General features: G+C 38.5%; 1 long non-coding RNA gene across 1 annotated transcript; it reads left to right on the plus strand.

The window, feature by feature from the left end:
- Window positions 1–20: 20 nt before the first annotated feature.
- LOC115307581 lies at window positions 21–11,925 on the plus strand. The gene is made up of 4 exons (XR_003915885.1): window positions 21–191; window positions 6,721–6,814; window positions 7,769–7,930; window positions 11,311–11,925. It is a non-coding gene; the product is annotated as an uncharacterized LOC115307581 (long non-coding RNA).
- Window positions 11,926–15,006: the final 3,081 nt, after the last annotated feature.

The following is a 15,006-nucleotide window of genomic DNA, read 5'->3' on the forward strand; positions in this document are numbered from 1 at the left end:
GAATCGTGCAGGCTTGTCCCGGGGCGCTCAGGGTGCATCATTCCTGGAAGGGATGAAGGAGTATTGGGGAGTATTTCTAGGAGGCGGGCTGGGTGGTCCTTGGGGCGCTGCCGAAAGCGCAGTGCTGTGATACACTGCAGGTCGCAGTACAGCGACGTTCACAAAAAAAGCCTGTCAAGACTGATTTAAAGGTTAGTGCAGTTCAATTTAAAGCAGTAAACGAAATGTTACTGTGCAAACCGATTCAATGATCGTGCCCAATGCTTTCACACTGTGGTAGAAAAGAATATTGATCATTATAATGCTCTTCTCAGGTTTCACAATAATCTTCATCAGTATTTAATACGTGGGCAAATAATGTAAATTGTAAGTAATATTTTTTTGCCAACTTTAATGGGCTTATATGTGTCACTTCTCAAACCTGTTTCCATAGTGATTATATATGAACAAATGAAGGCAGTGCTTGAAATTCTCGACCCTTTACTTGTCTAGAATATTGTAAATTGTGTAGAACCATCTAGAATGTCCATAAAGGGAATCTTGCAAAGACTATATGTACATTTAATCTTCCTATGGTAACATCTGCTAGGGCAATATTATCTGTAGAAATAATGCAGCATTTACCAATATCCCAGCAAAATTATATAAATGCAACTCCACTTGTGACCCACTCTAACGGTCTCAAGTTTTGTTTCACCCATGCTGGGTAGAAAATATTGAGAATATCTTGTGTTTGCAGTTCAGACAGCTATTCAACAATAGCCAGAGGCTTTTGAAATAAATGATGACAGTTTATGTGGACTCATAAACCTCTGGTTGTAAAAGAAACAGGATGGACTGAAGAAAGAACATTAATGCATGGCTGGCGTGGTTAGATTTCCCACTAAGATGACTTTGAGTCTAAATGGAGAAATAAAACTGCTGAATATTTGTTAGGGATCTTGAATATTTATTAAGAAAGCTGTTGAATATATATATATTTTTATTTAAGTATTGCATTTAAGTCTTAAAGTATTTGCAAACCTGAGTGGAAAAGATTCTGGGACCTGAGGGAGTTTCAGGAAGGTAAGATCATTCTTCACAGACTTGAAATGACATCTCAGAAACAAGTATCTACTTTAACTTTTCCTAAAAAGAAATTTGTGTAATTTCAGATTATCCATTTATCAGATCACTTTGAGAATTCAGTTTTGACAACAGTTTTTAACTGACAAGGCTTTCCTGGCTTTCTTTAAGGAGAAAGTGTTCCTTAGCTCTGGCTTCCTGGAAGTCTTGTTTTATTCTGCTTGACCAAACTTCACCTGTTAAAAAAAATCAACTCAGAAAATGGTTTTTTGACTGTTAACTTCAATCAAGGGACAATTTTATAAATTTATATTGTTATTTACTGTCTAAAATAATGGAGAGTCTCTCAGTCAGATGCCAAGATTTCTTGGAATTAGGCACCTCCGTAGCCAAGCAGTGCTGCCTGCCCCCCACAGCTCTTGACCATGACCTTTGTAGAGTAGCTTGAGACTTCTGTGTCTCTGAAGATTTTGTTCATCTCTGATTTACCTGATGCTTGAGTGTAAAGAAAAGCCTGTTGAGTTTATTGTCATCTCCTGTCATGTGTCGTGGCAGAGTTTGATGAATTGAATTATTTGGCCTCATTATTTGCTCTGGTTCATGGTTGTTTTAAGGCAGTGACAGTCCTTGATCTGGTGGCCCCTTGGCAGATACTCTCTTTTTGCTTTGAGTGTTGTATGACTGGAACAATGAAATTATGATTTAAGAACCAAATCATCAGTTCCCACGTAAAAGAGATTTATTCATATGGATGTTTCACACCAAGGCCTATGAGGAACAGAACCCAATGTTTCCTGCAGTGGAAATCATTGACTTGTTTCACCAAATGAAAAGAGGAAAGAAATTTTGTTTCATTAACTTTGGATAAGCAAATGGTTGGAAATGCAAAATCAGTCCTTTCTTTTTGTGAAACAAGATAGCAGAAATCCAGGATTGTTATCCTAGCTGTGACCCCTAACTGTACTAGAGGAAAAAATTTTGACATTTTACACCCTTTAAAACCTTTGTACATTTGGTTACAGTAGGGCAAGCAGCCATGTCATGTGATTTCATATCTAACTTGTGTATTTTTAGGCCAGTATCAGCCATACTCTGCCTGGAATTATTTGTGTTTTGAACAAGAAGCATCACAGTGAGGACGTACTGAAAGGTCAGATTTTGTCACTGACAAAAATCTTGGAATTACACTGGGATTTCTTATGGTCCCCTGGCTTTAGAGGTGATTTAGCTTTCTAGAGCAGCCTCAACTGAAAACTTGCTCCTCGAGGATCAGGTTCATGTTTTCGTCAAGCAGAAGAGATACCAAGAAGACCCTAAATAATGTCTGTGTGCTAAAGATAGGATCCACAGCCACATACGTATGTGCACCTAATACACTTCAGTAGATGTTTCCCAAAGAGACAATCCCAGTGAATCATGAGCTCTTTAGTGAGAGTGAACATAATTAGACATTTATTAACAGGGGGTAACAGATGGACTAGCTGGTTTAGCAGCTGGGTTTCCAGTCATTACTCATGCAGATTGAAGTAAGGAATGATGTATCTAAAGAAAGCAGTAGGAGCTGACACCTCCTGAAACTGAGCTCCAGTTGAGTAATCCCTGCTCACCAATATTCTGGCAAAGGCTGTGGTGCAGTTTGCATTAGGAAATCTCAGAAATCTCCTTTTAGAAATTTCATAGCATGATTTGAATTTGCTATGAAACTGTCACGTACTTCACAGGAAACCTGGAAGATCCCTGAGTTCCTCTCCTGCATTTGCAAGTCTGGTGTGGGAGTGGGGCCTGTGTGTTATTTGATTGTCATGACTAGCAGGGCGAAGAAAGTAATGGTAAACAGACAGAGCTCGCTCCCAGTAGGTCGTGTCAAGGATCAAGATGATTTGTTAGGGTGTTGTTAGCAAGAAGTCATGTTTTTCAGTTCATCAGTCCCAAAGGATCCTGCCTAAACAAAAGCGCTCTTCCTCAGATGTAGGAGTGGATAGGAAAGATTCTGGAAAACCTCCAGGGGAGAAAGAAAGTCCAAATTCCAGGAGTCCCATGCTTGTTATTTAAAAGTAGTCAGGGTTTCATTAATGCTAACTTATGCATTTTTTGTCATTCCACTGAAATTACAATTTAAACAAACTAAACAATAGGATTTTATAAGATGCAATGTTTTTAATGGACTGAGAACGCTGGCTTTGTATTCCGTAGTCTCTCATGTAATCTGAAATCCACATTATAATGACTTTAGTATGTTGGGCTGCTACATTTGCTTTGTCATCCTTTTTTAAAATTAATTTACAACTTTGTTACGCTTTGACCGATATTTCTATGCTTTAGAACTGTGGTCAAATTTGTGTTGTGAAATCTCAGTGATGTCCCCGTTGAGTGAATTAAAAGTACATTCAGACACAGAATTTCCTCTCCCAGTCCAAGTTCTGTCTCACTGAATAGTTGTGCAGTAGGTCAATAAGGAACGTTTTCAAATGTGCTTAAATTCCTTAGGTGCCAAGCACTATAGACAGACAGTGGGATTTAAGCTGCTTTAGTTGATTTAATTGTCTCACATGCTCAGTCTGTTCATGATATTCAGGCTTGTGTAGAGGATGTGGGGTGGACAGGCCCTTTTGCTGGCCAGCTGACTCACTTGTCTGAAATGTATGCACGGTGGTTTGTGGCTTGTCCTTCCTAGCTGCTTGGAGCACAAGTCTCTAAGGAGTGTTCCTGCTTCAGTTTTTTGTAGTTTTGATTCTTAGCCTAAGTTCTCCCATTCCCAGTTAGATTTTTTCCTTGATGATATTAATCTGTTAAACTGTTTAAGACTAATTTTTTAAAAAGAAAGAGCAAAGTTGTGTGAATTTAATCTTTCCGGTTATTCATCCATTAATTCATCTCCTCTTAGAGTTTGGAGCTTAAATTCAGACTCGCAGTGACCTTCCTGCATTCAGAGGTTTGAAGTTATCTGTTACATATTTCTTATTCTGAAATAATGGAGTTCTCTGGTTTATGCAGTGGGAAAGTTTTAGTAAACTGCTGCTGAAAGGAAGTGGCAGAAGTATTCTGGGCCCTCAGAGGAACCCAGGATTCTCAGCTCTGTCTCAGAGGGTAAAAAAATCTTAAGAACTAAGGGAAGTGAAATACTACTTGTTTTTATAGTAGGTATATATAGTTTCATTCAATGGCCTTTGAATTTGTGAAAAACTTCCCTTTTACTTTAGTTAGCATTACACTGGGCTTCTAATAAAAAACTAGGGTTAATTTTAGAAAATCAGTATTTAATTTCTTAGAGGAAGCATATAAATTACTGTTAATTCTTTAAAGGAGTATAAAGTAAGAAAACTATCATATGGGATCACTTGTGGTGGTCTTGTAATTTTAGTAACGATTCTGGTAATAAGAAAAATGTTGGCACAATAAAATCTTAACCGAAATACTTGAAACAGAAACACACTTTTCTTTCTATGATTTTTGTAGTCATTCAGTCCTCTGCATGCTATAAAACTCAATAATTACAGTTTTAGGTCTTGAATATTCTCCTTGATTGAGCAATTAGATCCTTTATTGTAGTTTTCAAGGCTTGTAGTCGGGTCCAGGACATGAAGTCAGCTTAGCTCTGTTCTTTGTTGTGTTAAGGACTCCCAGTGTGACCACAGACATGTAATTTTAACACTAAAATTGAACAGATTACGTTTATTAGAGACTTGCCATTGACTCTTCTTGTAATGAGAGCTCTTTTTGCTCTTGAGTTTTCTCCTCTGCGAAGTGGGGTGATGGTATTTGCCTCAGAGGTTACCTGTGGGCAAGTGATTGAAACATGGGGGTCAGTAATGGTAGGAGGCCTAGAAATCTTTGGTAGAAGTTACAGGTACTTTCAGGATAGAGTTTGTTCTTCCTATTGCAACAGTAAAGAAAAGCTGAGAGATGAACCAGGTGGCAGCTGCTGATAACATCCTGACACAGTAGTGGTTACATTTATTTTTAAGTCTACTGGAGGTCTTCTGCACTACCATGAAATAGTGCATGTCACATATTTCTGTGAGGCAGTCTGCAAAGAATATTGTTTTCCAATTCTGAGAGAAAGGTATGAGCCTGTGCATTATTTTGAAGAAAATATTTTTCCTTTTGCTGTTGGTTAACCATCTGTGCACATTGTTTATTCTCATGATTACTCAAATTTGGAATCCACTGACATTGCTTGAGGTTTTTAATTGATGATTCCAGTTGTTTAATTTTTGGAATAGCCACTGCAGGCAGACCTGTACTCTCTATTTAATCTGAGTACCTTTCCTCATTGATAAAAAAGTTGAGTGTTATGTCCTTAGTAGGAGGAAGTAATGCACGTGCACCAAGCCCAAGATGAAAACACCAAAAAGGCCAAGCAGGACTTTGATTTTTACAGGGGTAAATTCACAGGACCAGTTTGTGGTCAAAAAGCAGTAATCTCTTATGTATGCTGTAGATACGTGAACCTTGATAGATGCTCTGTGTCCTGACTGATGAGAGCCAGCCACTCTGTCCTTCCCCACCCAAGTGACACTTTTGGACATCAGGACAAACACACTGTGCTGTGCAGAGCTGTGAGTTGTGAGGGCCCATCTCAGCCTGGTGACAACAAATGGCAGGGATTTATCAACTGATACAGTGTTGCACAGAGAACTGCCCTGTGAGTGTCTTACAGGCCTTTATTGTCAGGATATTTGAAACGTGCACATCCCTAAGCAGCAAGAGTGAGATATCACACAAATTACTTCATTGTTCTTTAACAGAAGCTCTTTCTGTGTCCATATCCAGCCTTGTCTGTTAATGAATTCTCTTGCTCCTTCTCTATCAGACCGTTTTAAATTTCAAAACAGTATTTTACAGCTTATATTTTGTTACAGCATGTAACAGGTAAAAATAAAGTTAAATACTTTGTCATTAATAAAATGAGCTGTGTAGTTAAAAGTATTGCCTCAAGGTAAATCTTAATTTCTATAAATTGAAAGTTTCCTACTGAGATTTACTTTTCATAAGAAAATTGAGACTATTAATTTCTGCAGGTAACTATAGCTCAGAATCAGTTTCTGTTACTGATACTGGTTTAATGTGAAAGTATAGATAATTAGTTTCAGCTTTGTGCCCTTCTTTCATCTGTTTGTACAATGGAAATTATTGTCTGTCTTTGAAGAATCTCTTAGACTGTAAACTGCTTAAAGCTGGGACTGATGGGTCTGTGTGCTATGCTTCAGCCTGCAAAGCAGTGACCTCCGGGTGGGGAAAAGTTTACAAACTTAATCAAGATAAACATTATGACTTCTGTAATAATTTTGTTCGTTTGTTTTCTCAATCTTTCTGAGATCTTTTGGGGATGAAAAATATTACTATTCCGAGGCTTTTCTCTTTAACAGTGTTACGGATTCATGCTCTTGTCATGGCTGGGGTTGAAATGTGTGCTCATGAAGCTGAAGTGCCAATTGTAACTGCTAATTGTAACTGTCCTGCTCTGTTGTTTGGGGCTTCTATTTCGTGCTGTGAAGCCTCTGTAGGCCAGTCCTTAGCCCCAGTTGCTTGTGCTTTAACCCATCCCAGGATGCTATTCTATGTTGTTTTGTATGCTGACTGAATACTGCCAGATGAGGCAAAAATGAACATTTGAGGTGCTGGATAGTAGAGAATTCATTCTTTTCTTCTCAGGTTGTGCCCAGGAACAGCTGCCTGTGTTTTCCTGGGATCCACCAACACAAGCAAGCATGGACATGGACTAGTGCATGGACAGGACAAGATGCAGGTGATCCTTTTACTTTAGATAAGAAGAGTTGTGGCATTGCTGGTGCCACTCCAGGACATGCACTTTAACACATCATGTCACAGCAATTGGCAGTGGCCAGAAACCTTTGTTCTTTACACAGCAGGAGACAGAAATGCAAGTTCATGCTGAATTGCAGGAATATATTGATTCATTTAGTTCATGCATATAATGAAAATGGTTAGATTATAATTTACTGACAGGTTTTTTGCAATAAATAAATAAATAAAATGTATGTGCCTCTATTCAAAGTTCTTTTATCTTGTCCTAGGTACTTTAGTTTAATTAAAGAGTTTCTGATAATTCTTTTTGAGCCTTAAGGAGCTGTTTATTTGCTGTCATATTCAACATTTATTTGTAGTTCATTCTTCTGATTAATTTAAAAGTAGCAAAGTCAGGAAAATCCTAATTTCTAAGCAGGCAGATACTATAGTACTCAGTAACCACCCAATTACTGATATTTTTTCTTTGCTTGCTTTTTGCCCTCTGTAGCTTGTGTTACCATTTCTAAGTGTATTCTGATATGTACTTTTCCATGGGTTACAAGACTATGAATCCTTGTATGCCATTACTGCTTTTATTTTAGTAGGAGTTTAACAAACAAACCACTGATTTAATTTATGTGTTAATAACAAATAAAGAAAGACTCAGTCAAACAATGGCAAATACTTTTAGTTTCAGGACATCATTTGGATGTGATATTTTGTGTATCTTAAGCTCAGAGTTCTCTTTTTCACATTTGTGTTCAAGAAAGCGTAGTTATCACAAAGATAATTTTACAGTTAATTACACAAAAAGAGTTCTCTGATTTCCTTTATTATTATTCATTTGCACTGTTAATATTCAGTTCTTCTGGGAATACAACTTTGTACCCCAGGGAGCACACTTTTTCTGAAATAATTTTGGAATTGTGTTTGTTAATTTCCATCCCATCAGAATTGTCTTGGCTAATTTCCTGGGCAAACAGACTGTGCATCTTTATGCAGAAGGAAACAGAGGGAAGTGAGAACTGTGAAGGACTGCTGCCTCAGAGCTGCTGTTACCATAGAGCTGCTAACGAGGAAAAAACTGCAGCATGGATTTCTTGTGCTGTTGAAGGTAAGATGAGGGCACAGCAAAGACTGTAGGAGGGGGAGGGGAGGCGAGGCAGAGGGGGGGGAGAAGAGGAAGAAAGTCTGCGTCCTTGCTGTCTAAAAAAGGAAATTCAGTGTCAGTGTTCATGAGCAGAACTGCTGGTGCAGAAGAACAAAGCTCTCTCAGTTGTTTAGGGTAGCAGGAGTGATGAGCAAGCAAGCACACTCCCATGCTTTCAGGAGGAAATACTGCAATGAAAGGAGGGAGAAGAAGAGTGACTTTTTCGTTTAGAAAATACTCACTGCTGCTTCAAGGTAGCTGCTTTTTGATACTACTTTGGCATTAACGTTGTTACCCTGGGTAAAGATATCTGTGAAAAAACTCAGTAGAGAGATAAGAAGAAAAAGTGGTGGTAAAAAATTCAGCATAACATTGAGCCGATTGAATTCTGTTTGTATATATTAAAATATGTCAGTTGTTGCATTCAGCTGTGCAGTGCTGTGAAACCTTTCACAATGCAAGTGAAACTATGGTTTTTGTGCTAAGATTGTTGGGGTATATTAATGTGTTATCTGCCTTTTATCAATGATCTTTCATCTTCTGTTTTCTAAGCAGATATCTTTTGAGTGGAAATGTATAATAAATAAATGAAAAATAAATATTAGGTACTCAAGAATACTGACTACAGAACTGACATCAGACATGCTTTCTGTGGGATCTCTTTAATGGGGTGAGCTTTGTAGTCTAAGACTCTTCAAGATCATTGCAGAATTATATGTGAAACACTCATGCAAAAGCTACTGCTGCTCTTTCTACATCTGTCTAGCATGTTATATATTTTTGCTGTCCTTCACCTGCTCCTTCTCTCAGTCTTTTGGCTCTTTCTGAGGCAGCTGAACCCACGTGCCCTGCACTGCAACCCAGCACACCTGCTGTGTTTGAACTGTGGGGCCTTGAAGAGAGTAAAACAAACTGTGGAGGCAGCGATAATGCTGTCTTGGCTCTGCTGGTACTCCTGTGTTGATATTGCTTAACCATCTGTTTGCTGTGGTATCGAGTGTGCTTGGATAGAACAGCCCTTTCTCACAATTTCTTGTTTTGCACTTTATCACCATTTATCAAATGGTGTTTGACTATTCTCCTGCAGTCTGTTTGCTATTTGGGTCAGAGTGAATTTTTTTCCAATAGCAGCCTGGTAGTTCAGCAGTTCAGGCTGTAAATAGGGATTCACTATTTTTTTTTTTAAGTATTACCATCTCACACTGTGAAATTGTTATTCTTTGAGATCATAGAGCTTAGCTCATGCATGCCATTTCCCAGCCATGAGTGGCACTGGGTAAGGTACATCAAACACAAATATATCAGTTGCCCTTTCCAAGGTGTGTCATGGGGAATTGGATGTTTAAGTCTGTTTTTACTAGTCAGACTCATTTTGTGATTCAGACTAGTTTTGTCAGACTCATTAGCTGCAGATAGTTCTGCAGTCTTCAGAACCATTCTTTTTATTTACTATTGTCCCCAGTGCACTTGGGGTTGATAACATCCTGTTAAGGTTTGCATGAGTCCTTTGAGCTTAATCCATGGCTGAGGCACCCCCTGGCAATACAAGTGATTGTGATTCAGTTCAGTGTCAGCAAGAGGTTTAATCACCTTCTGCTCCAAACGGTTGTTAAGTGCCCTGCTGAGTTTGTCTTAGGACTGACTTCCACAGAGCATTGGGTGCTACATTCCAGAAGAGATCACTGAACTTCTGGGTCAAACTAGTTTGGGTTCTTCAGTGTTGTAAGGTGATTATTCAAACAAATATGAGTGTATAATAAACACCTCTCTGTACAGTAACTGTTAAAGGAGGAATGGATGGACCCTATGCAGACTAAAATTCAGTTGCCTTAGAATAGCTATTTAGTAGATGGTTAGTGTTGCAGTCTAAGATTGATTTAATAGTTCTTCATTGGCAAAAACAGGTGGCAGAAGCACAGTGTTGCTAAATGACAGGTTATTCTCGTAAATTTGCAAACAGTGTGAGTATTTATTGGTTCCAGTTGATGAGTTGATGGTGGCTGATGTGTATTACAGTGAAAAAGAGCAGAGCTGCAGCAGTGCTGATATGTTTTGAGTGGAGTGCACTCACATTGCACCCTTTGTATTGACACTGTTCCTGTGCCAAACGGTCGGCTACAACCGACAGATCTGTCACCTTGAGTCAAAGTTCCAGAGGCGTCTCGGTTGTCTTACAATAGAAAAGTAACTTAACTGGAAGCTAAACAGGGCAGAGGAGTTGTTTGTAAATCTACTATTCTGTCCATACATCTGGATTGAACTCTGAAGAAAGAGGTGATCTCATAGTTTATGCTTGGTTTGCTTGCTTCTTGCACCTGGTTTATATTGTGGGAATGATCAAGAGAATAAGGAAGTATGGCAAAACATTACCCAGAACATTCTGATCTCTGTATTTGGGCCACCAAAGAAAGCTGTTAAGCCACTAGTGCTGCTGTTGTTAATACCAGGACCTGCACCAATTCCCAAAGCACTGTAAAATATAAGAGCTACTTTGAAGGTTAATTCTGCCCATAATTACCTTTTAGAGGCATTGCACTGCTCAATGTCCATCTCAGCCACTTCCAAGTAATATCAGTTTTTTACACCATAGATTTTGGCTGAGTGCTCTAAGGCCTAATTTTTGAAATGCTGAGTACCCATAATGCTATTTAAGGTTAATTTAAGGTTAATTCTCAGCACAATTTAAAATCAGGCCTCTGCATTCAAACAGGAGATTTTAGTTTAGCAGTCACAAGACTGCTTAAATGATCAGTCTGAATTCTAGATTCCTTCTGGAACTGATTTTTTTTTCTTTTGTAAAGCCTGAGCTAAGTCCCATTATACCCCTTTATTTTTATTAATTTATGAGCATTTCTACTCTTTTTGATAATATACAGCTGCTAGAACAGCTGGCATGTATAAATGAAGAGAATTCAGCTATAGTAGATTTACTTTTACATGATGTTTGATGGCATTAGTCTTTTTTTCTTTTGGATTGAATGTCAAGGAATTAACTTCTGCTGACATGCTTAGGGGTTAGAATAAGAAATAAAACTATATTCCTTCACATGTGTCTGGTGGATTTTCAAAGTACTAAACTATACTGTTTTGGGCATGTAAGTCAAAGTCTTTAAACATGTTATAGCTCCTGTGGATGTTCTGTTGATGAGCATTTTGTTCCCCAGGTTGAAATCAATAATCCTCAATTCTTGTCTACCCCAACTGTTTGAGTTTTTTTTATAGTAATCTAAGTTTCAGTTAAAAGTATGTCCTCCCTGAGTGACAGGTACTTCCTTGTTCATTCTCTGCCCTAGTCAGACTTGTTCCCTTGTTTTTCACTCATATTATTATTTTTTTGTTTCAAGCCAACTGGTCTGTTATGGCTCCTGTGATAAGTGCATCCAGTGGAAAGTGGAGAGGCATCCACCAAATTCAGACAGTGCTTCTAATAAATATATTTTTGCTCTTCACTTTTAAAACCAATATAATTCTTTGGCATATCTCTGGATTCTGCAGAGAATTCTGATTCTCTGTGGCTCAGTTTGAACTGAAACAGTAAGGTAAGTAATTTAATGCCTGATCTTCAACCCACAGATCAGCACTTTTCTCTTCATGGCAGAAGAGAAAAGAATCTCTGTCAAGTTTCAAATCCCTGTTACTCCATATTAGTAGGAGTTACTTCTTTGGAGCTTATGGTTGAGTCTTCACTGAGTAGCAGACTGAAACCAGTGCAGGAACAGCAGTACTACCAGTACTGCAGAAAGATACCTTACCCAATTAGGAAAACCTTCCCTCTTTCCTTCTTGAAGCAGCCTCCCTCTTCTTTTAGAATGCAGTAGAAACATTTTGTTATTAATTACATTTTACCAAATGAACTTCACTTAAAGCTTGATTAAAACTGTGGAAGCTGAATTATACTAATGTAGTGTTGTAAACACAGCAGCATTAGGAGTTGTGTGTGAGTAGCTGGTTATAGAATTGAAAATATCTACCCCCATTATTATTTTTTAAGAATATTTGAGGAATTTGTAGTTTGGATTTGGTACAGCTCAATGGCCACACAATGATGTCATTTCTAATTCTATAGCCTCTTGTCCTCAGAGCTGATATTCCTAAATTGGCAGCAATTATCTTGCTGGCTGAGAGACCTGAGAAAACAAGGAAGGAAATGGGTTCTTACATCTTATCAAATGCCAGTGTTCATTGTTCATGCTCCCCATGTTCTGATGTCAGGTGTTTGCACAGCTCTCTCCCATGGCTTACACTGTGTCAACATAGCACAGGAGGATGACTGGAACTGCTGAGTGTGATTGAAAGGTCGTGTCTGAATTGTGGCAAAAATCCAATAGGCCATCCATAGTAAAGCTGAGGAATTTTCATGGTCAGTTAAAATACATATTTTGTCCCACAGTCACAGGTGGAATGAACAAGAGAGAGAGCACATTAAATTCAGACAGCTGCAGAATGGCCATCATGTGGCTCTGGATGTCAGGAGTATCATCAACAGAACTTTAATTCAGACATGTTTTCATACCCCAGAGCCATAGTTCCTGCACTGTCTGCATCACTAAGAATGCAATTTTTCTGGTGCAGGAGTAGCCTTTATTTTTTAGGTTCATGAAATTACACTTAGAGCATTATTTATACACCTTGCTCATAATAAGTAACTGGCAAACTTCGGAGATCTGTTGCTAGAGCTTAATATTTAAAACAGATTGCACAGATGGGGTGTTCTTATCTACATTGTTACTCACCCAAACGAAACGCTGACTGTTAAGCCTACTAAGCCTTTCCTGGCAATCACAAAACTGACATAATTTGGTGATCATAAACCCTGTGGCAAAAAATGTGCCATCTGCTGGCCAAGGAGGAGAGTACTCGTTAGCCACTGTGGTCCCTGGACAGAGTGCGCCAGCGCGATTCCAGCAGTAGGAGAAGCTGGGAGCTTTGCAGAGCTCTCAGCAGCAGAGCTGAAAGAAGGCTGGTCAGTAGTTTCCTGACAGCAGATTCTTCCCTCCGAAGGTGCTGTTTTGTTGTAATGAGAACATGTCAATGAGAAATTGAAATGTTCCGTTCTAAAAATATCTGAACGTTCTGTTTCAAGATCTTTAGACTGGAATACTGATTTTTATTCCAGAATGATTTTTTTTTAAAAAGTAATAATTTTTGTAAATTATAAAAGCAAATTGAAATTGTCATCTTTGTATTAAACATTAATGAAACCTCACATCATCACTATAGCACATGGTAAATGACCACTCAGTCTGTCTCACTACTCGTAATCATGTACGACCACTCCCCATGATTCTCTGTGGGGAGAATACATCAAGGGTGTGACTGTCTTTTCATTCAGATCAGGGACATCAGAAATGGGAAGAAAACTTTGTTTTTCCTCATCTTTGCACCTTTACTTCTTTTACTGCAATTTTGTGCTAATTACTTAAATTGCTAGGGTGATTTAAAGAAAAACTGGTTTGAGCTTATGCTCTCTGTAATAATTCAGCATACACAAAAGAGTTTGGAGATACAGACAAAATCATACAAGTCAAAATTCAGAAAAAAGAGAAAAGAAGCAGAGAACTAAAGATAACTCTCAAGGCTTTCCTTTGTCTAGCTTTGTAAGTTTAGTAATTGTCACATGGTAAAAAGAGAAGATAGAGTTTGCATTTTATTCTGGAAGGAAAGAAATGGGAAGAAATGCTGGATTTGATAAGTGATTGATCCAGGATTTATTATTTTTGTATCTTTCTCTAAAATGGGGCTCCAGCTAAGTTGTGTGACTTCTGAAAGATTGGTGACTTAGTTTTCAGAAAGAAAGGAAGTACAGTGGTTCTGATTTTGTATCACCAGTCATGACAGATGTCTGTCTGTCTATATGGCAGCCAGTTATACTGTGAAAAAAACCCAAAACTTTTAGATGCACATAACCAGGCTGAGTTTATATTCACAGGGACCATTTCTAATTTTGAAATTCATGACTTTTTCAATACATTTCACCAAAGCTTTTAATGCAATTAGAAAAAAAGAAACAAGGCACCAGAGAGGGGAGGTGTGCCTACACTACCAGGGAATGTTTAGATTCAAGGCAGCATGAGTTCAGTTCTGTGATGTGTTGGGGACTGCCCTGCCACAATTCAGAGAGACCCTCCTGCATGTCTCTTGCATTTTACTTTTGTTCTTACCTCCCTTCTTCAGTTCCTGTCCTTTTTAGCTCCTTGGCCATTGTGCCTTCACCCACTTCTCCATCCCATTCAGTCTGTTTCAATTTTTGCCACTCATTTGCTGTTTTCTTTTGTTCTTTTCACCCTGTCCATATCATTCCACCCTGCTTCTGTCCTTTCCACTTCTGTGTCTTCTGACCATTCCTTGTAGCTACTTCTCTTTCAAGATCATCCTGGACCTGTTGTGCCAAGACCTCCTGATCCTGTTCATCCATCAGTTTGCATTCTCTGAATGGACTTCACTTGTCTAGTTCTTCCTCACCAGGGAGGTGGTGGCCATAGAAGCACAGCACACAAATGAAGGACCCATTCCCAGCTGTTGAATATATAGTCTTGATGCCACAGAATTCCAGGAGTTGGGATGAGCAACTTCAGGGAATTGCAGCTGTGTTGGATTATACTTATTCTGTGCTTTCAAGCAATATGGTCTTTTTCAACATCAGTGAAATGTTACCACTTGTAGCACCTTACCCTGTCAATAATCTTTTATGGGACCAAGTAGTGGCTCAAACTGGTGAACTGATCTGGGAATTATAGTATTAATTTGTTTATTGCTGCGTATTATATTTTTTTCAGCTGAATAAGTTATTGGGTCCATACAGAGGGAAAACATGTTTTAATTTGCAAGAAATATTCAATGCTTTTTAGCTAATGTGTCCCACAAAACCATGAACCTTTGGAAGATATCCAGAATAGAAAATTCAGTCCAGTCTCAAAATTATGCACAACCTAATAATGGAAGAAGGCAAACAAATTTTAGGTGTCTCAAGAGTTTGTAATTTTGTTGTCTGATCTGTAATATTTGTGCCCTTCTGCCACATGAAAATCTGTCAATCATAG

This window comes from Manacus vitellinus, unplaced genomic scaffold, assembly GCF_001715985.3.
Source record: "Manacus vitellinus isolate BGI_N305 unplaced genomic scaffold, ASM171598v3 scaffold_29_pilon, whole genome shotgun sequence".
NCBI lineage: Eukaryota > Metazoa > Chordata > Aves > Passeriformes > Pipridae > Manacus > Manacus vitellinus.